The following is a 21,102-nucleotide window of genomic DNA, read 5'->3' as shown; positions in this document are numbered from 1 at the left end:
CACACTTACCCACAAACAGTAGACACAAGACACAGAACACAAGACACTACCCTCCCCTTTATACCGCTATCACCCCTCTCCACCCCAAGAACCTCGCGATCTCCTGGGGGAGGCAAAAAACCGGATAAAAACCCAGGTCCAATTCGGGAAAAAAATCCGGGAAATTCCTCTCCGACCCCAATCCAGGCGATCGACACTTGTCCAGGAGATCACTCAGGTCTTACTATACTAACCATACCTAGGTCCATATCCCTGCCCTCTCCCCGTAGCCCCTTATCCCCTTGGCAGCTAAAAAAACATCTATTTTAGTCTTAAATATATTTAAAGTTTCTGCTTCCACTGCTCCCTGGGGCAGTGAATTCCATAAATTAACCACCCTCTGGGTGAAGAAGTTCTTCCTCATCTCAGTTTTAAAAGAGCCCCCCCTTATTCTGCAACTATGTCCCCTAGTTCTAGTTTCCCCGATCATTGGGAACATCCTCGGTGCATCCACCCGATCAAGGCCCCTCACGATCCTATATGTTTCAATGAGATCGCCTCTCATTCTTCTAAACTCCAAAGAGTAGAGTTCCAGCCTACTCAACCTTTCCTCATATGTCAATCCCCTCATTGCAGGAATCAATCTTGTAAACCTTCGCTGCACTGCCTCCAGGGCTAGTACATCCTTTCTTAAGTATGGACCCCAGAACTGTACACAGTATTCCAAATGTGGTCTCACTAATACTGTGTACAGCTGCAGCAAGACCTCCGTGTTTTTATACTCAATCCCCCTAGCAATAAAGGCCAAAACTCCATTGGCCTTCCTGATTGCTTGCTGCACCTGCATACTAACTTTTAGTGATTCATGTACTAATACCCCTAGATCCCTTTGCGTTGCATTACAACGCAGCTCCTCCTCATTTAGAAAATAACTTGCCCTATCATTTTTTTTCCCAAAGTGAATGACTTCACATTTATTAGTATTAAATTTCATCTGCCAAGTTGTTGCCCACTCACCTAGCTTATCTATATCCTTTTGCAGACTCTTCCTATCCTCCTCATCCCCTACTTTTCCTCCCATTTTTGTATCGTCCGCAAATTTTGATATATTACACTTGGTTCCCTCCTCCAAATCATTTATATAAATTGTGAACAACTGGGGTCCCAGCACCGACCCTTGCGGAACCCCGCTAGTTACCGGTTGCCATCCCGAGTATGAACCATTTATCCCCACTCTCTGCTTCCTATTTGTTAGCCAATCCTCTACCCATGCTAATATATTACCCCCAATCCCATAATTTTTTATTTTTAGCAATAGTCTCTTATGTGGCACCTTGTCAAAAGCCTTTTGGAGTTTGAAAAGGAGGCGCAGTCGTCTTTCTTACAGTTTTGCTTTCTTCCCAACCAATTGTTCAAGCGCTTTTGATTGCAACATGCGCCTTAATTTAGTTCAACAAAGAAACTGACAAGTTACTAAAGAACTTTCTCATAGGATGCATTGCTGTGGTTTGAAAGCTTATTTTATTTAAATTACCAAAACATAACCTGGTCATGGTTGGCACAGTGACACAGCTGGTAGAGCTACTGCCTCAAAGTGCAAGAGACCTTGGTTCAATATGTCTGGGTGCTGTCTATGTGGTGTTTGCGCATTCTCCCTGTGACTGCATGGGTTTCCTCCAGGTGCTTTGGTTTCCTCCCACATCCCAAAGACATGTAGGTTTGTAGATTAATTGGCATTTGTAAATTGCCCTTAGTGTGAAGGGAGTGGATGTGACAGTGGGATTACTTAGAACAAATGAGAACAGCGTCAACGAGGACTTGGTGGGCTGAAGAGCCTGTTTCCATGCTATGCTTTTCAATTAATTAAATAACTTATTCGCAGCATCTACAAAATATATAATACATGGCAGCCAAATATAATTTACAATATGACACTTCGTTCCACTTAAAATTTGCATTACATAAGCATGACACCAACTTTCCTTTGAACTTTTCCCCAAAACACCTGATTCTTAAATTACGCATAAATACAATATATATGTTTCAATATTCACAGGACATATCATTCCATTAATTTTCTTTCTCTGTACATTTAATGAGTGTTATGAGAAACAAAGTAGACCAATCAATCCTCATGATTGCTCCACCATTCAGTATCATGGTTGATCTTCTACATTAACACCTCTATTCTGCACTAATCCCGCTCCGCTTGATTCTCTGAACAGCGAAAAATATATTGATATGTATCTTGAACATAGTCTTTGACTGTCTGGTGTACAAAATGCCAAAAATTCCCAACCGCATGTTTGAAAAAATTATTCTGATTATGTATACTTTTCACCCAGCATGTGGTGTACCTATATGCCCCAGTTCCCACAACCTATATTCCTCACACTTTCAGGTGAGTGGACATGACTGTGAAGCAAATAAAGGATCATTTAAACCAGTTTCCAAAGAACATGGGGATAATTCAGCAAATCATAGAAACATAGAAAATAGGTGCAGGAGTAGGCCATTCGTCCCTTCGAGCCTGCACCGCCATTCAATATGATCATGGCTGAACATCCAACTCAAAGATTGATACAATACACCAAAAGATAAAGAAAGAAGGGTAGCTCTGCTCTCAATCGACAACTTTTCTGTTTTATGAACATGCCCTACACCAGGTCACTGTTGGATAATTTCAGATCAAATGTAGCATGGTTAGGTCTATGGTAAAGTATTGTCCTCCATGCACTTACAAAATACTTTAAACATAACTTTAAGGGATCAGAATAGCAGTTCCATGGATTGAAAATATTTAGTGAGATTTGGGCCAAATGGGACCAGCTTGGATAGACATTTTGATCGGCAAGTATGAGTTGGGCCAAAGAGCCCGTTTCCATGATGTGTGTATCTATGACTGTTCCATTTTTAGTCAGCTGGACATTTTTATTTTTTACAATCTTGATTTCTTCTGAACTCTTTGATTGAGACTTACAATGTCAATCAATACTGAATTATGGGATATGCATCTGTGAATGTGGGTCAATTATGAGATTTGAATTAGGATTACTCAAACTGTGTATCTGGAAATGTTAATCACATCAGTCTAGTTCTGGAAACAGATTGAGATGATTTAAGTGCTTTTCTAACTATCTATAGTGCCCACGCTACAAAGACTGATTCATATTTGAATGGCAAAGTAAGTTTTCTGATGTTGACCACACTTAAATTTTAGCTTGCATCCTCGATGGTTTGCAAATCTGTATTATTTTTCTCCTGGAAGATTCTTATTATTAAATTGCATTATATCTCCAATGACCAGCTCAATACATGAAAACAGGCAGTGAGAAATGTAGGAGGCTGATGGTAATACAACAGTAATTTAATAAACTGAGACTATAATGTATTTCCATTTTCACTGATTCAATAAGAGAACTTCAACAAAATAAAAAAGCTACTCTTTCAATGACAACTTGAAAAAGTAAAGCATTTATCTCTCAAAAAATGAGAATTGCTAGCTGTTTTTCATTAATAATGCCCTTTAAATTTACATGGTGTATATAGATTTAGAAACAAGTTCCGGGGTATATCTGCAATCGGTCTTTTTTAGGCCATATTTCTCATGGATAAAGAATAGAGCTGGTAATAGTGAGTCTGTGATCAAGTCTTACATCCAAAAAAATCAATTTAACATCAAAATAAATAAAGTATCATCAAACAATCCAAGAATTGACCAACCCAATTATGACCTAAGGATGCAAAAGATAGTTATTTACTGATATTGTTCAATGACCCGTGTCTGTGCCGCTAACATCTATGAAACTGTATCAAGGAAAGGTAATTGAAAAAGTTGTAATTTTCTTGTTTCTCATAATTGTTTCATGGCAAAAGGATTTTCCCACAGGTTTGTAGATCTAATTCTGAACAACTTGAAACATATTGGCCCTTTAAGTAGCTTGACAGAACAAACAACTTAGTTCACTCACTTCACCGTCTCGCCATGCTTTTCAATCAAGAGATTGTCAAGAAAGCACACCAACAGTGAACGCTGGATTTGCCTGAATTTCAATTATGTTTGACACGTTCAAAACCTCTGCTTCTGGGTGGTCTAAAAGAACATTTGCCCAGAACTTACACTTCGGCGTCTAACAAAAAACAAGCTTACAGTTTATTGATATTCATGACTTTACAAGTATTTTGAAAGACATCTTTATTATTTATTTTTAATGAGAAAAATATTACAACAGAATGTGAATAAAAGGCATTACACTAAAGTTGACATCAGCAGTAAGAACCACAACAACTATATCTTTTTCAGACAGACAATAAGAGCTATATTGTTTTTGTTTGCTTCATCTATCATCAGAAAAATAAGCAGGGAAGTGTATTGAGATACCTCCACCCTGCCCAATGTGTTGCCTTTGTTAACCTGGGAAGTAATGCCCTTTGGTCCCTTTGCAACAGTATTAATGATAGAAGGGAGGTGTAACTCAGATACATATCCAATTTCCAGCTCTCTGCCATTGCTACATTTGGCTTCAGGGACTGTTAGAAAAGTGGCATACTGTTTATAATAGCTGCAACAGCAATTGGCTTTTTTGGTGAAATTAGCCCAGTACTATGAATCTGCAGAAACAAGCAAATCATTTCTGTCATCTTCATGCAACATCCTCTTTCTTCTAGCATAGTCTTGAGTATCTTCTATGATCAAACTGGACAACAAAATGCCTCCTGCTCCCTAGAACTAGAATATCTTACTGTAAAGTGTCGTCCATCCTACCTGCTGCGGAAATTTGCTTTGGCTATTCTGATTGCAGTCTACAACCCATCCAAGGTCGATGGAACTGCAGTGTGGTCACCTATAGCCTTGAAACGAATTAAGCTGAGGCCTTGTTCATTATTGCCAGGGAATTCAATCAGGCCAATCTCAATTGTGTTGCCAACATACTATCAGCATGTCTCCTGTGCAAACAGAGGGCAAATATACCCTCAACCACAGCTACACAACCAAAAAAAATGCATAATGCTCCATTCTCAGACGACACTTTGGTAAATCTGATCACCTGGCTCTGCTTTTACTCCCTGCTCAAAGCAGAAACTGAAGCCAGAAGATCCGGTAGGGAAAGCCATGAAGTGCTAGTCCGAAGAAAAAGATCCCTTTGCAACTGCTTTGAGTTGGTGGAACTGGTCTGTATTCAATTAATTTGCAGTAATCTACATGATAATGCCACTGCTGTCACAGACCTTATCAGCAATTAGGTAGAGGACTGTGTACGAAAGAAGACAAAACATGTATTCCCCAACCTGAAACCATGGATGAACTGCAAGGTTCACTCCCTGGTGAAGTCCACGTCTGCAGTATTCAAGTCAAGTCATCCCGAGCAATAGAAAAAATCTATCTATGATTTTCGCAGAGGCATTAAGAATGCCAAGAGGGAATTTTGGACTAAGTTGAAGTCACAAAACAATGAGATGGATACCATTGGTAGATCGTGGCAATGCTTCCATGCTAAAATGGGCTACAAAGCAAAGGTGGACAGTATTCATTGGGTCATAATTGTATTAGATCTATCCAATCTTTTGTGAACAAGATATATCCTGCCATTTTTTCACATTGTCAGGTAGATGCTAGCATTTTATCCGGAACTGGAATAGACTGGCTAGAGACTGCTGCTACTGGAATACAGGACATCAGTGCTGGTCCCATACCCTTCACTGTTTCTTAACATCATATAGTGAATCAAATTGGCTGAAAGCTGGCTTTTGTGAGACAACATAGTAGGCCTCACAGCTCCAGTGAACTAAGATTGATCCTCATCTTGGCTACTGGCTATGTGGAGTTTGCATGTTTTTCCTTTGCTCATTTAGGTTTCCATGGTTGATTTGCTTGACTTTCATATCCAATGCAGGTATATTAATTGGCCATGCTGACCCCAACTGCAGAGGATATTCTTGCAACCTCCTCCTCCCTCTGCATAGTTAATAGTCATGAGAATGGTTAAGAGGCAACCAGATTGCAGTTGGCCTATAGTCATATTTCCTAATTGTAAATTGACTTGTTATGTAATGGACATTATGTAATGGGTGTTATTTAATGGGTATATGTGATAAGGCAGAACTGTGTTCACAAAACATTAGTTTTTCAGCTAATAATCTTGTTGGGACCTGAATTTATATCTCTGGTTTGTTAATTTGGGTTACGTCTAGTAATTTAATAATTGTATCATGATCACACCATCGCATTTACAGCACAAAAACCCATTATTCAGCTCAAGCGATCCGCACCAATGTTCATGCACCACACCTGCATTCCAAATCACTTCATCAGCCAAAAATTCGAATTCCCTATTTTCTTCATACCCTTTTGAGGCCTCTCTGAAATACATCCATACTCTTTCCGTCAACTATTTAATAGCGGGAACAAGCCTATATATTTTCCATTCAGGGTAAAGAAGTAACTAAAATTCTTCAATGATTTATTAATTACCTACTTTGCAACCCTAAGTTTCGGTTTGTTTTCTGGTTAATTTTTCAGTTCTGGAATGAAGCTTGCCAGAGCAAGATTTCGTATTTTTAACATAATTTCTCAATCTTTCATTTCTTTACCCCAAGGCATGGTCACAATCTTAAAATTACTTTCTTCATAGCTTTACCAGCCTGCATCACAACCTTTAGTGATTTGTCAATCTGCATAAGTCAATCCTTTTTTTTTTACCATCTCCAAGCCATTCTTATTCAAAGATAACAAAGCCTTGCTCTTGCTACTAAATTGTAACAAATCTCACTTGTGTTAGTTCATATTATCATTACAACTTGCAAGTTTATTAATATAATCTGTTGTTAGTGTTTTCCTCCATGTTTGATTTGCTTGTAAAATTTGAAATTGTACCTTCAATTTCCAGATCCAAAATTCTCATCATCAGGTCCAACTTTCTCATCATCATCAGGTACAGCATGGTTATCAAAAATTACAGCAGGATCTTGATCAGCTGGGCAAGTGGGGTAAGGAATGACAATAGACAATAGGTGCAGGAGTAGGCCATTTGGCCCTTCGAGCCAGCACCGCCATTCAATGTGATCATGGCTGATCATCCCCAATCAGTACCCCATTCCTGCCTTCTCCCCATATCCCCTGACTCCGCTATTTTTAAGAGCCCTATCTAGCTCTCTCTTGAAAGCATCCAGAGAACCTGCCTCCACCTGAGGAATGGTTTATGGAATTTAATGCAGTAAAGTGCAAGGTGTTGGATTTTGCTAAGTCAAACTAGGGCGTGAACCTTCACAGGGCACTGGGGAATGTTGTAGAGCAGCAGAATCTAGGAGTACAAGTACGTGGTGAAAGTGGTGTCATAAGTAGATAAGGTACGAAACAAGGCTTTTGGTACATTAAGCTTCGTCAGTCAGGTTATTGAGTACAGAAGTTGGAATGTTATGTTACAATTGTACAAGACATTAGTGAGGCCACATTTGAAGTATTGTGTTGAGCTTTGGTCACCCTGCTACAGGAAGAATGCCATTAAGCTGGAGAGAGTGCAGAGGTTTACAAGGATGTTGCCAGGACTCCAGGGACGAGCTATAGGGCCGGCTAACACTTTACTCCTTGGAGTGCAGGAGGCTGAGGGGTGATCTTATAAAAGTGTGTAATATCATGACAGAAATTGGGTGAGTACACAGTCTTTTATTCAGGGTAGAGGAATCAAGAACCAGAAGACATTGGTTTAAGGTGAAAGGGGTAAGATTTAATAGAAACCTGAGGGACAGCATTTTCACTCAGAGGGGTGTGGATATATAGAATGTGCTGCCAGAGGAGGTAGTTGGAGCAGGCAGTACAATAGGATTTAAAATACACTTGGATAGGAAAGGTTAGAGGGACATGGGCCAAATGTGACCAAATGGACTAGCTTAAAAGTACCTTGGTCCTCATGGACGAGTTGGGGCGAAGGGTCAATTTGTGCTGTATGACTAATGATTTTATAATATGGATATTGTCTGAAACAATGTCTGATACCCACATCCAGGATACAAATTTCTATGCTTTGAAAATAATCTGTTTTTGGATGTCTCAATACTTCTTAATTATGGGTAATATTATTAATGTATCACACTATTTTTTTATTTTTTTAGTGTTTCTTTGAATTATCAATTTAAGTCTAACGAAGTAATGGAAGAGTAAGAAATCAGATTCTTAAGATGAGGATAAGGACGTGGAACTAAATCTGTTGAGTCACTCCATTTATTGATACACACAATAAAAACATATTGTACTATGTTCCAGGAAAGTACACATCCTAAGTCCTACACTGCGCAAAGCAGGTATTATCAAATGAACAGCTTCACATGTTTAACCAAAATCACAAATTTTTTAATTTTAATATATAATGGGCTGTGCTAAGTACTTTCCTTCAAGTTTCAAGATTCAAGAGAGTTTATTGTCATGTGTCCCAGATAGGACAATCAAATTCTTGCTTTGCTTCAGCACAACAGAATATTGTAGGCATAAATTAATACAGAACAGATCAGTGTGTCCATATACCATTGAATATATATATACACACATAAATAACCAGATAAAGTGCAATAGGCTATTAAAGTTCAGATTTTTGTTTGAGTTGAGTTTAATAGTCTGATGGCTGTGGGGAAGAGGCTGTTCGTGAAACTGGATGTGGCAGATTTCAGGCTCCTGTACCTTCTACCTGATGGCAGCGGAGAGATGTGGTGTGGCCAGGATGGTGTGGGTCCTTGATGATGCTGCCAGCCTTTTTGAGGCAACGACTGCGGTAGATCCCCTCGATGGTAGGGAGGTCAGAGCCGATGATGGACTGCGCAGTGTTGACAACTTTTTGCAGTCTTTTCCGCTCCTGGGCGCTCAAGTTGCTGAACCAAGCCACGATGCAACTGGTCAGCAGCCTCTTTACTGTGCACCTGTAGAGGTTCGAGAGAGTCCTCCTTGACATACCGACTCTCCGTACCTTCTCAGGAAGTAGAGGCGCTGATGTGCTTTCTTTATAATTGCCAAATGAAAGGCTGGAAGTATGATCAAGGACCCACACCATCCTGGCCACACACTTATCTCCCCACTACCTTCAGATAGAAGGTACAGGAGCCTGAAGACTGCAACAACCAGGTTCCGGAATAGCTACTTCCCCACAGCCATCAGACTATTAAACTTGGCTCGGACAAAACTCTGAACATTAATAGCCCATTATCTGTTTATTTGCACTTTATCAGTTTATTTATTCATGTGTGTATATATTTATATAATGGTATATGGACACACTGATCTGTTCTGTAGTCATACCTACTATGTTCTGTTGTGCTGAAGCAAAGCAAGAATTTCATTGTCCTATCAGGGACACATGACAATAAACTCTCTTGAATCTCTTGAATCTTGAATCAGTGTTCTGGGACCAGGAGAGATCTTCAGAGATATGCACGCCCAGGAATTTGAAGCTCTTGACCCTTTCCACAATCAACCCGTTGATATAAACGGGACTGTGGGTCCCCATCCTACTCCTTCCAGTCCACAATCAGTTCCTTGGTTTTGCTGGTGTTGAGAGCCAGGTTATTGTGCTGGCACCATTTGGTCAATCGGCCGATCTCCCTTCTATACTCTGACTCGTCCCCATCAGTGATACGTCCCACAACAGTGGTATCGTCGGCGAACTTGATGATGGAGTTTGCACTATGACCGGCTACGCAGTTATGAGTATAGAATGAGTACAGCAGGGGGCTGAGCACGCAGCCTTGAGGTGCTCCCGTGCTGATTGTTATTGAGGCTGACACATTTCCACCAATACGAACAGACTGTGGTCTGTGAATGAGGAAGTCGAGGATCCAATTGCAGAGGGATGCGCAGAGACCCAGTTCTGAGAGCTTGGTAACCAGCTTGGAGGTGATGATTGTATAAAATGCCGAGCTGTAGTCAATAAATAACAGCCTGACATATGAATTTTTGTTGTCCAAGTGGTCCAGAGCAGAGTGGAGAGCTAGCAAGATCGCATCCACCGTTGATCTGTTGTGGCGGTAAGCGAACTGCAGTGAGTCCAGGTTTTTGTCGAGGTATGAGTTGATTTGCGCCATGATCAGCCTCTCAAAGCACTTCATCACCACAGACGTTAGTGCCACTGGTCGATAGTCATTGAGGCACGTCACCTTACTCTTCTTGTGCACCGGTATTATTGATGCCCTTTTAAAGCGGGTGGGGACCTCAGACCTCAGAAGTGAGAGGTTGAAAATGTCTGTAAATACTCCAGCTAGTTGGTCCGCCAAGGTTTTTAGAACACGACCGGGTATACCATCAGGTCCAGGCGCTTTCCGAGGGTTCACCCCTCTGTGACTGTCGACCTCTGTGACTGTGACCGAAATACCATCATGGTGAATGGGGTCTCTGGAAGGCACATCAGTGTTCTCCCTGTCAAAGCATGCGTAAAATGCTTTGAGCTCGTCAGCGAGTGATGCTTCGCTGACATTTGAGCTGCCTCCTGATTTTGCCTTGTAGGAGGTGATTGCATTCAGGCCCCGCCACAGCTGCCAAACATTTGTCTCATCCTCAAGCTTGGAGCAGAAGTCCCTTTAGGCCTTACCAAGGTCATATCTGGACTTCTTGTAGACCATTGTATCTTCAGACATGAATGCCCGGTGTCTGGTCTTCAGAAGAGTGCGGATCTCATAGTTTATCCAAGGCTTCTGATCGGGAAACACTCAGAAGGATTTTGTTGGGATGCAGTCCTCCAAACATTTCTTTATGAAGTCTGTAACGACTGTGGTGTATTCGTTCAGGTCCGTAGCCGAGTTCCTGAACATTGCCCAGTCTACAAACTCCAAACAGTCCTGGAATTGTTCCTCAGCACCCCCCCCCCCCCCCCCCCCCCCCCCCCCCCCCCCCCTCTGACCAGCTCTGTACTGTCCTCACCTCTGGGGGTGTGCTCTTCAATTGCTGCCTGTAGGCAGGAAGAAGCAGCACCGTAGTATGGTCAGATTTACCAAAGTGAGGGTGAGGGATAGAGCGATAGGCATCTTTAATGGTCGTGTAGCAGTGGTCGAGGGTGCTGCAGGAGACATGTTGGTGGAAGTTAGGGAGCGATTTCTTAAGGTTGGCTTTGATAAAATTCCCGGCTATGGTGGTAAATGCCTCGGGGTAAGCCATCTGGTGCTTATTGACCACAGTGTGCAGCTCCCCCAGTGCCAGATGGACATCAGCCTGGGGAGGGATGTAGACCGCGGTCAGGATGATGGAGGTGAATTCCCTTGGGAGGTAGAAGGGACTGCACTTCACAGCCAGGTGTTCCAGGTGTGGAGAGCAGGAGTTGGACAGGACTGTCACTTCTGAGCACCACACAGAGTTGACCATGAGGCAGACGCCCCCTCCTCTCCCTTTCCCAGATGCCTGCGTACGATCCATACGATGGATGGAGAAACCATCAGGCTGGACCGCTGAGTCTGGGGAGCTGGGGGTGAGCCATGTCTCTGTGAAACAGAACTCGGAGCATTCCCTCAGCTCCCTTTGATAAAGCAGCCTTGCTCTTAAGTCCTCCACTTCACTTTCAAGGGACTGTACATTGGCCAGTAGGATAGTAGGGAGAGGGGGCCGAAGTCCCCTGCGCTTCAGTCTGACCTGAAGACCTGCCCGTCGGCCACGTTTCCGGAAAAAGGGTTTCGGCCTGAAACGTTGCCTATTTCCTTCGCTCCGTAGACGCTGCCTCACCCGCTGAGTTTCTCCAGCATTTTTTTCTGTCCCCCTTTCCGGACACAATGGAGGCCTCTCTGTTGTTTCCAGGTACTGTGCTAACTGTACCTGCTGTTTCTCCTTCCTTGTAAGTGCTCTTTTCTTAGGCAGACCCCAGCACTTATGATGCACACAATGTGTCGAGTAGACTTTTATTATCAAGAGATGATGTTGGCAACTAGGTAGAGGATCTTTGATTTGAAGATGCCCATGTGTGAGTGAACAATGATTGAAGCTTGGTTTTCTAGTATCGACCTTCCAGACAAAATGTAGCTTCAAGCTTCAGCTGCACTTTGTTACCTTTCCTAAGTGATACTATTCATGTGTGAAATGTGGCTCTTTTATTGAGGGGATGCAACGACTAGCCTTAATACTATTACATTCTTATGTGTACATTTGTATAATTTCAAAATCCGTATTTAACACTCACATTGATTGAAGGTGATAAGCAGCAGCTGCTTCCGGATTCTGTTGACTGCTAGTTTGTTTATCTATTTCTATGTTAATTGTGGATAATGTTACCACTCAGTTGAACTCCTACTGTGCTGCAGCTGCTTCACTTCTGGTTCATTTGCAGAAATCGATGCAGGTGTGAAATGTTTAAACCAAATGGTGATGTTAGAAATGCAAACACAGTCCTAGATAGTGACACCTTAATTATGCAATTTGTCCAAAGTAAATTTGGGTCTGTGACAATGGATGAAGCCTTTAAATGTTTCTCAATGGTACTTTCCTTCTAAATCCAATGAAAAGACCCAAGCTATGGAAATGAATTTAGCAGCATGAATGCTGTGAATCACTTATACTTAAACCTTAAATTTCAGTTTGAAAAGCACCCATTTGAAGTCTTACATAGACGACTGCATTGGTGCTACCTCCTGTACCCATACAGAACTCACTGACTTCATCCATTTCACCACTAACTTCCATCCGGCACTCAAATACACCTGGACCATTTCCGCCATCTCCCTACCGTTTCTACAACTCACAATCTCCATCGCAGGTGACAGACTAATGACATCTATAATGACAGACCCACTATAATGACATATAATGACAGACCTACTGACTCCCATGGCTATCTGGACTACACTTCTTCCCACCCTGCTTCCTGTAAGGACTCCATCCCCTACTCCCAATTCCTCTGTCTACGCCGCATCTGCACCCAGGATGAGGTGTTCCAAACCAGGACATCGGAGATGTCCTCATTCTTCAGGGAACGGGGGTTCCCCTCTTCTACTATAGATGAGACTCTCGCCAGGGTCTCTTCTATACCCCATAACTCTGCTCTCACTCCCCATCTCCCCACTAGTAACAAGGGCAGAGCCCCCCTTGTCCTCATCTTCCACCCTACCAACAAATAACCCTCCGACATTGTCATCACCTCCAACGGGATCCCACCACTGGCCACATCTTTCCATCTCCTCCCCATTCGGCTTTCCACAGAGACCGCTCCCTCCGCAACTCCCTGGTCAAATGAAAAATGGCGGTGCCTCGTGGCAATGGCCTCTGCGGTCCGTTTGTCTTGTTGAGTGTATAGTTTGGTTGTAGTTTATATATTGGTTTTAGCTGTGTATATGTGGTGGGGTGGGGGAAACTTTTAAATCTCTTCCCTGTACGGGGGACTCGACCTATTCCCTGTCGGGTCTCCGTTGTCGTTGGGGCCTAACACCGTGGAGCGGCCTCCAACCTGGGGGCTCTGGTCAAGGAGCTCGCGGGTCCCTGGTGGGAGACCGCTTTTCGGAGCTCCCGCAACAGCAACTTCTCCCGCCCGAATTGTGCGGTTGAAAACGACCCGGCGCGGCTTTAACGGCCGCGGGACTTGCCACCACCCGATGGGGGCTCCAACATCAAGACCCGGAGCAGGGCCTTACATCGCCTGGAGAGGCCTTAACGGCCGCGGGACTTGCCATCGCCCACCAGGGGCTTTAACATTGAGAGAAGAATGGAAAACAGGAGAGAGACAATGATTTTGCCTTCCATCAACAGTGAGGAGGAGATTCACTGTGATGGATGTTTGTGTAAATTGTGTTAATTGTGTGTCTTGTTAAATGTTTCTTCTTTTTGTATGACTGCAGAAATTAATTTTGTTTGAACTTCATTTGAGGTTCAAATGGCAATAAATGGTATTGTATTGTATTGTAATTCGTCCCTTTCCATCCAAAACACCCCATCTCCTGGCATTTTCCCTTGCAACTGCAGGAAATGCTACACTTGTCACTTTACCCCCCCCCCCTTGACTCCATTCAAGGACCCAAGCAGTCTTTCCAGGTGTGGCAGAGGTTCACCTGCACCTCCTCCAACCTCATCTATTGCATCCACTGCTCTAGGTGTCAGCTGCTCTACATTGGTGAGACCAAGCGTAGGCTTGGCGATTGCTTCACCCTACACCTCCACTCGGTTTGCAATAACCAACCTGATCTCCCGGTGGCTCAGCACTTCAACTCCCCCTCCCATTCCGAATCCGACCTTTCTGTCCTGTGCCTCCTCCATGGCCAGAGTGAGGCCCACCGTAAATTGGAGGAGCAGCACCTCATATTTTGCTTGGGCAGTTTACACACCAGCGGTATGAACATTGACTTCTCCAATTTCAGGCAGTCCTTGCTTTCTCCTTCTTTCCCCTCCCCTTCCCAGCTCTCCCACAGCCCTCTGTCTCCGCCTCTTCCTTTCTTCTTCCTGCCCCACCCCCCCCCACATCAGTCTGAAGAAGGGTCACGACCCGAAACTTCACCTATTTCCTTTGTTCCATAGGTGCAGCTTCACCCGCTGAGTTTCTCCAGCATTTTTGTTACCTTCGATTTTCTAGCATCTGCAGTTCCTTCTTAAACATTTAAAGTATTGCTATGTTTGATCTTAAAGGGCTTTTTCGTGGTACATAGGAACAGACAACATCAACATTTCATGCCATCGTTAATCAGGTAGGCTGTTTAGTCCTGAATGGAAGATACTGTTGAAACTGTGCTCATCCAGATAAATGGGAGGTATTCAATCACATCCAAGCTTATGCCATGTTTATAATGGTTAAGCTACAAAGAGTCAGGAGGTGCTGAATAGTACTTGCTGCACTTCTCTTGTCATCTTAGCATTTACTCTGGTGTAGCGCTTAATTTAATGAACTAGTATAGCCAGAATTCTGGATCACTGATTCAATGAAATGAGTTAAACCCACCAGAGATGGGTTTATGCACAGCTTTATCAGCCTGCTTTACCATATCCGTGCAATTTAATAAATCTGCAAGCTCATAAATAGTTGCCATGAATATCAGTAACCATGAGCTAAGGATTGCCATAAAAATCCAGTGTCACCACTGGAAGTAAATCTGCTATCTTAACCCATTGTCACCTATATGAGTATCCAGATCTGCCAATGAATTCTAGACATTTAGGGATGGATGATAAAGTTCAGCATTCTCGCCTCCTGTATGGATACCATTCCAATGTACATTTCCATTGCATTTACTCTGATTATGACACGTTCGCCAGAGGTACATCTGATAGATCTTTCTCCTTTCTTAACTGTGGCTATTCCTCTACCATAATTGATATGGGGGATTACATTTATTTTATTTCCCGCACCTCTGCTTTCAACTCCTGTCTACCTGGATGGAACAAGGATAGAGTTTCTCTGGTACTCACCTTCTACCCCTTCTGTCACCGCATCATCCTTCACAATTTCTGCCAGCTACAATATTGATTCTCTTGCTAAACTAAATTTCCTTCAATTTCACATTTAGCATTTTGGGGGGATATTTCCCTTTGCAACTTCTTGGTCTATTATTCTATCCCAACCATTCCCCTCCCGCTCTTCCTTCTCACGGCACTTTCCCATGCAACTACAGAATATGCCACACCTGTTTGTTTACTTTTTTTCATATCCAATCATGCAGGGACCTTAATACTGTTTCCTGGTAGAAAAATAATTCACCTCTATTTCTCTAGTGTACTACATCCAGTGTTTACAAAATGATCTCCTCTATCTAGCAGAACCAAACACAGATTGGCACTCTAATTCTATATCCCACTCTGGTCAATCTATCTGTGGCCTCATGCATTGCTGGAACAATATTCAACATATGTTTGCAAACAGCACTTCATTTAATTTTTTTTAATGTCCGTCTTCCAAATTCAATAATCAATTCTACACTATTAACTCGTTTTTATTTTCTGCTACGTCATCCATCAGTGATATTGCCTAAATTTTCCCTGTCAGTTTTCATAGGCTGTGGTCCTGCAATTCACTTCTTTTCACGTCCCATTGTTTGCATCCTCACTCTCTAGTTTCGTTTAGTTTAGTTTAGAGATGCAGTGCGGAAATAGGCCCTTTGGCCCACTGAGTCCGCACCACACACTTATATTATTCTACACACAATAGGGACAGTTTTATCAAAACCAATTTCTGTTCTCTCGTTCCCAGTTTTGCTGAAGGGTCTTCAACTTGAAACATTCACTCTTTCCACAGATGCTGCCTGATCTGCTAAGTATTTTCAGCATTTTCTGAATTTGTTTCCATAGTTTAAAAGATTTCTCCCTCCCTCAAATATTGCTCGGTGGCAAGAAAACACAATAGAGATATTTCCATCCATCTTGGAGGAAGACGACCTCGACTTGACGTAATTTGTACATCTGCTTTGGAATTTTGCTTAAAATGTGTTCTGATTACTTTCATTTTGGGGGTACAGAATGGATAACAAAATATTTCCTCTCATCTGAAACTGCACATTTTGTGATTCATTAAATAAAAAATCAATCAAACAGGCCACAGTGTATATATATATATATATACTACTAAAATTCTTCTCTTGTCTGTGTGTATGTATACGTGTGTGTGTGTGTGTCATCTGGCACAATCTGGTTCATTCCTATTTGCTTCTAAACGCTAGGGCACAGCTTTCCCATTTTCACACATTCTACTCACATTTTTCCTGTCGAGGCAATAGACATCTTCCCGTTGCATTCCCACCTATATTTCCTAACTTTTAAATCGTTTAAAGTTTTAAAAACAGCCTGAAAACTCACCGATTTCAGAAAAAAAACCCCGAGTGACGTCACAATGCACTTGCAAGGCAGGATGGGACACTCCGGGAGGGAGGGGGACTCCAGCGCTCACATGGCGGCCGTTGCCGACGCCGGCAGGGTAGGGTGGTGCTGGAGCTGGAGTGAGGGCCGAGCACGGGGCTTGGGATGGGGCCGTGACTGAGGTCGAAAAAGAAGCCGCCACTGGAACCAAGGACGAGCTTGGGTCCGTGGTCAGGGACAAGCCCGGAGATGAAGTCATAGCCCAGGCGGTGGCCGAGCTCACGGCTGGAGTCTTCTGCCAGGGCCGGGCCAAGTATGAGAACCAGGCCGTGTTCCAGGCCCTGGTGCTGCTCTATGACCTGGGTAGGTCCTGGGGCAGGGAATGGGAGTGAGGGGAGGAGGATGAGGGAAATGAGGGGGAGGGCGATGGGGTGGGGAGTGGGGTAGTAGAGGGAGCTGGGGGGGGGGGGGGGGGGAGGAGAGAGATGGGGAGCGGTGGAGGAGATGCCCCTCCCTTTCTACCCTCATTCCCACCCTCTCTACCCCCATCCCTCTCCTTCCCTCGTCCTCTCTACCCTCCCCCCCCCCCATTCTACCCACTCCCACTACCTCTACCCCCCTCCCGCCCTCTCTACCCCCTCACTCTCTACCCCCTCCCTCTCTATCCCCCCCCTCCCTCTCCACCACCCCTCCCTCACTAGGAATTGAAGGATGGTAAACAGGAGGAGGAGGGATTGCTGGGGGATGAGGAGAAATGAGCCGCACCTGCGCAGTTAGGGGCTTTGCGTGAGTGGTGCAACATTGCGTTGGGGGAACGTCCTGCATTAGGGGAACGGGTGAGTGGTGGAATCTTGCTTTGGGGGGAGCAGATGAGTCCGCACTTGGTCGAGGATATATATATATCAACAGTCTGGATATTCTGAGGACTTTCTCAACAGTCAGGTCAGAGGAGCAGAATCTAGAAAGGGCTGCTGGAAATCATACAGCAGAATTTAAAATCCAACAGGCAAAAACAAATCAATTGTCTGATAACATCAAGATTCCATGTAGATATCAAAAGAACAAATAAAATGTTTTAACTACATCAGCATTTACTTCAGCCAAGATATGTATAGTTCACATTTTCTTCTTTGAATGACAATTCTGTAATCCAAAATTAACTCTCTGTAAATTCATAAATGAGTTGATATTCAAAGTGGCCAAATTAATTTTTTGCAGTCAGTAAAATATAAAATGAAGCAAATAACCAAACTGATTTGCACAAGCTGTTCATTTAAAAGGTATTGTTCTTAGCATATATATTGTCTTAAAAACAAGTAAGATATTTGGCATGCATTATTATCTCTTTTTCTGTCAGGAACCACAGTTTAATTTCACACTTCTGTGAAGTATCAATAAAGCATGTTCGCATCTACATTTTATAAATGTGTTGAAGACAGGCCAGATTTTGTCTTTGTGAACTTCAGTATGAACAAGGTGAACATATTTAGTGAAAAGTCTGTGGCACGCACAGCATAATTTATCTACCACCACATCTGGTGCTGAATGAAGGCAGATTTTTGACAACATATTCAGACTCAACTATAATCAGCAGGCATCCAATTATAAAGACACACTTCATTGAACATAGCACTGGAAAAAATATCTTTTTGAATGTGACAATAACAAACCAGCCCAATGTATTGGCAATAAACTATACAAAACTCATTTAACCCGAATACCAATAATACCAGTGCAAAGTTTTAACCAATCATTGTATTTCATTGTGTAGGAAGGAACTGCAGATGCTGATTTAAACCAAAGATAGACACAAAAAGCTGGAGAAAGTCAGAAAAAGGGTCTTGACCCGAAACGCCACCTATTCCCTTTCTCCGGAGATGCTGTCTGATCAGTTAAGTTACTTCAGCTTTTTGTGTCTATCTTCATTTTATTTCATTATTCTACATACCTCAAAAGGCACAAAGACTCAAAGCTGTAAGCAGCATAAGTTGAGGTCAACAGTAGGCCTTCATACCTTTTGGAGCTTTGTGTTCTTTCACCCACCAGTGCGTCAATACTACAGAAATCATAGATATTTGCAGCATAGAATTTGCAGCCTATGCTAGTTTTTTGAAAGAGATATGTGAGATCCACTACCCTTTTCTTTCTCTACAGCCCTGGTTATTATTATTTTCCAACTTATCTACAATTCTCTTATCGAGTCACATAACTTAAAAGTAGGCCCTTTCATCCCACCACATCCATGCAACCGTTTAATCCATCCAGACTGATCCTATTTGCTAACATTAGGTTCATAGCGTTCTGTGCATGGCAATACAAGTTCTTGTCAAGATAGTTCTTGAATGTTTTGAGAATCTTTCTTCACCTTTTCTTCAGGCACCACATTCCAAATTCCAGCCACTCTCAAATTCCCTCTCAGCCTCCTGCCTCTCATCTTATACCATCTTCTTTCTGACACCTCCAACAAGAGAACAAGATTCTTAATATCTATTTCCCTCGTCATTTTGTAGCTCTCTCAGAACACCCCTTAACCTCAAGGAAAAAAACCCAGCCTATCCAATATCTCCTTATAACTGAAATGCTTCAATCAAATACGCCAGTGAATCTCTTTTGCATCCTCTCCAGTGAAATCACATCCTTCAGAAAGTGCCATGACCAGAACTGCACACAATACTGCCCAAGTATGATCGAAATAGTATTTTATAAAGTTGTAACATGGCAAACCAGCTCTGATTTCCCTTAACATGGCTAATGGACAAATGCATCCCATATGCCGTCTACATCACCCACTCTAACTCTCCAGTCACCTTCAGAGATAATTGGATGCATTACAGTATCCTGCTATTTACTGTGTATGTTCTACTGTTGCTTACGCTCCCAAAATACATCTCAAAAGAAAACTCCTCCACTCTTGTGGATCGGAACTTTCCAATGGCACACTTAATTAAAAACTATCACCTGTAAATTGGTTAAAAGAAAATAACACATCATACTTATTCTGTATACTAAATATTGTTTTCTTCTAAATAGTATATCACTAGCGAAAACTTACTCAAATCCCAGTGATCCAATCATTTTGTATCATTGTCACTCACTGTGCATCCACTGTGGATATTTGGATGAGAATGTACAAGGCGTGATTAGTAAATTTGCAGTTGACACTAAAACATGGTGCCAAAAGGTGGTAAAAAAGACAGTAAAGATGGTTATCAAGAATTACAAATGGATTGTAGTGGCAGATTATTATATCGTTCAAGAGATCCAAGAGATGAACAGCTGAGCAAGTGGGCTGAGGAATAGTTAACAGTTTATTTCTGAAAATTGTGAGGTGTTGTATTTTTGGAAACCAAACTACAGCAGGACCTTCACAGTGAAAGGTTGGGCCCAGGGGAGTATTATAGAGCTAAAGATCTTGGAATATAAGCATATAGTTCCCTGAAAGTGCATCACAGGTTGATAGGATGATATACAAAGTTTTTAGCACATTTGTCGTCATCAGTCAGGGGACTGAGCAGTGCAGTTGAGGCATTACAGTGTCCCTCAATTTATCACCATCTTCAAAGATCCTGCTATTTACTGGGTATGTTCTACTGTTGCTTACCCTCCCAAAATGCACAATCTCAAAAGAAAACTCATCTCTGCTCTTGAGGATCTGAACTTTCCAATGGCCCACTAAATTAAATATATGAGTGCAGAGATTTACAAGAATGATATCAAGCCACAAGGGCCTACAGTGCCCTCCATAATGTTTGGGACAAAGACCCATCATTATGTATTTGCCTCTGTACTCCACAATTAGAGATTTGTAATAGAAAAAAAATCACATGTGGTTAAAGTGCACATTGTCAGATTTTAGTAAGGGCCATTATTATACGTTTTGGTTTCATCATGTAGAAATTACCGCTGTGTTTATACATAGTTCCCCCCATTTCAGGGCACCATAATGTTTGGGACACAGCAATGTAATGTAAATGAAAGTAGTCATGTTTAGTATTTTGTAGCATATCCTTTGCATACAATGACTGCTTGAAGTCTGCGATTCATGGACATCACCAGTTGCTGGGTGACTTCTCTGGTGATGCTCTGCCAGGCCTTTACTGCAGTCATCTTTAGCTTATGCTTGTTTTGGGGGTTAGTCCCCTTCAGTTTTCTCTTCAGCATATAAAAGGTATGCTCAATGAAGGGTACTGTAAGTTGTAAGGAGAAGTCAGACAGACAAGGACTTTATTTCTTGGAGCGCTGGAGGCTGAGGGATGATCTTAATAGAGTTATATAAAAGTATGAGGGTAATAGATAAGGTGAATGCAGAGTCTTTTTGTCAGGGCAGGGGAATCGCGAACTTAATGGAATAGGTTTAAGGGGAGAGGGGCAAGATTTAATAGGAACCTGAGGAGCAA

The 21,102-nt window shown here is 42.5% G+C and overlaps 1 protein-coding gene across 7 annotated transcripts in view; it reads right to left on the bottom strand.

Annotated features, from left to right (window-relative positions):
- Positions 1-21,102, bottom strand: part of rbms3 (RNA binding motif single stranded interacting protein 3) — a 1,345,529-nt gene that overhangs the window by 550,978 nt on the left and 773,449 nt on the right. The gene's annotated exons all lie outside the window — the stretch shown is intronic.

This window comes from Amblyraja radiata, chromosome 2 (assembly GCF_010909765.2).
Source record: "Amblyraja radiata isolate CabotCenter1 chromosome 2, sAmbRad1.1.pri, whole genome shotgun sequence".
In the NCBI taxonomy this organism is placed as follows: domain Eukaryota; kingdom Metazoa; phylum Chordata; class Chondrichthyes; order Rajiformes; family Rajidae; genus Amblyraja; species Amblyraja radiata.
The sequence above is the reverse complement of the archived record's forward strand: the minus strand, read 5'-3'. Positions and strand labels throughout refer to the sequence as shown.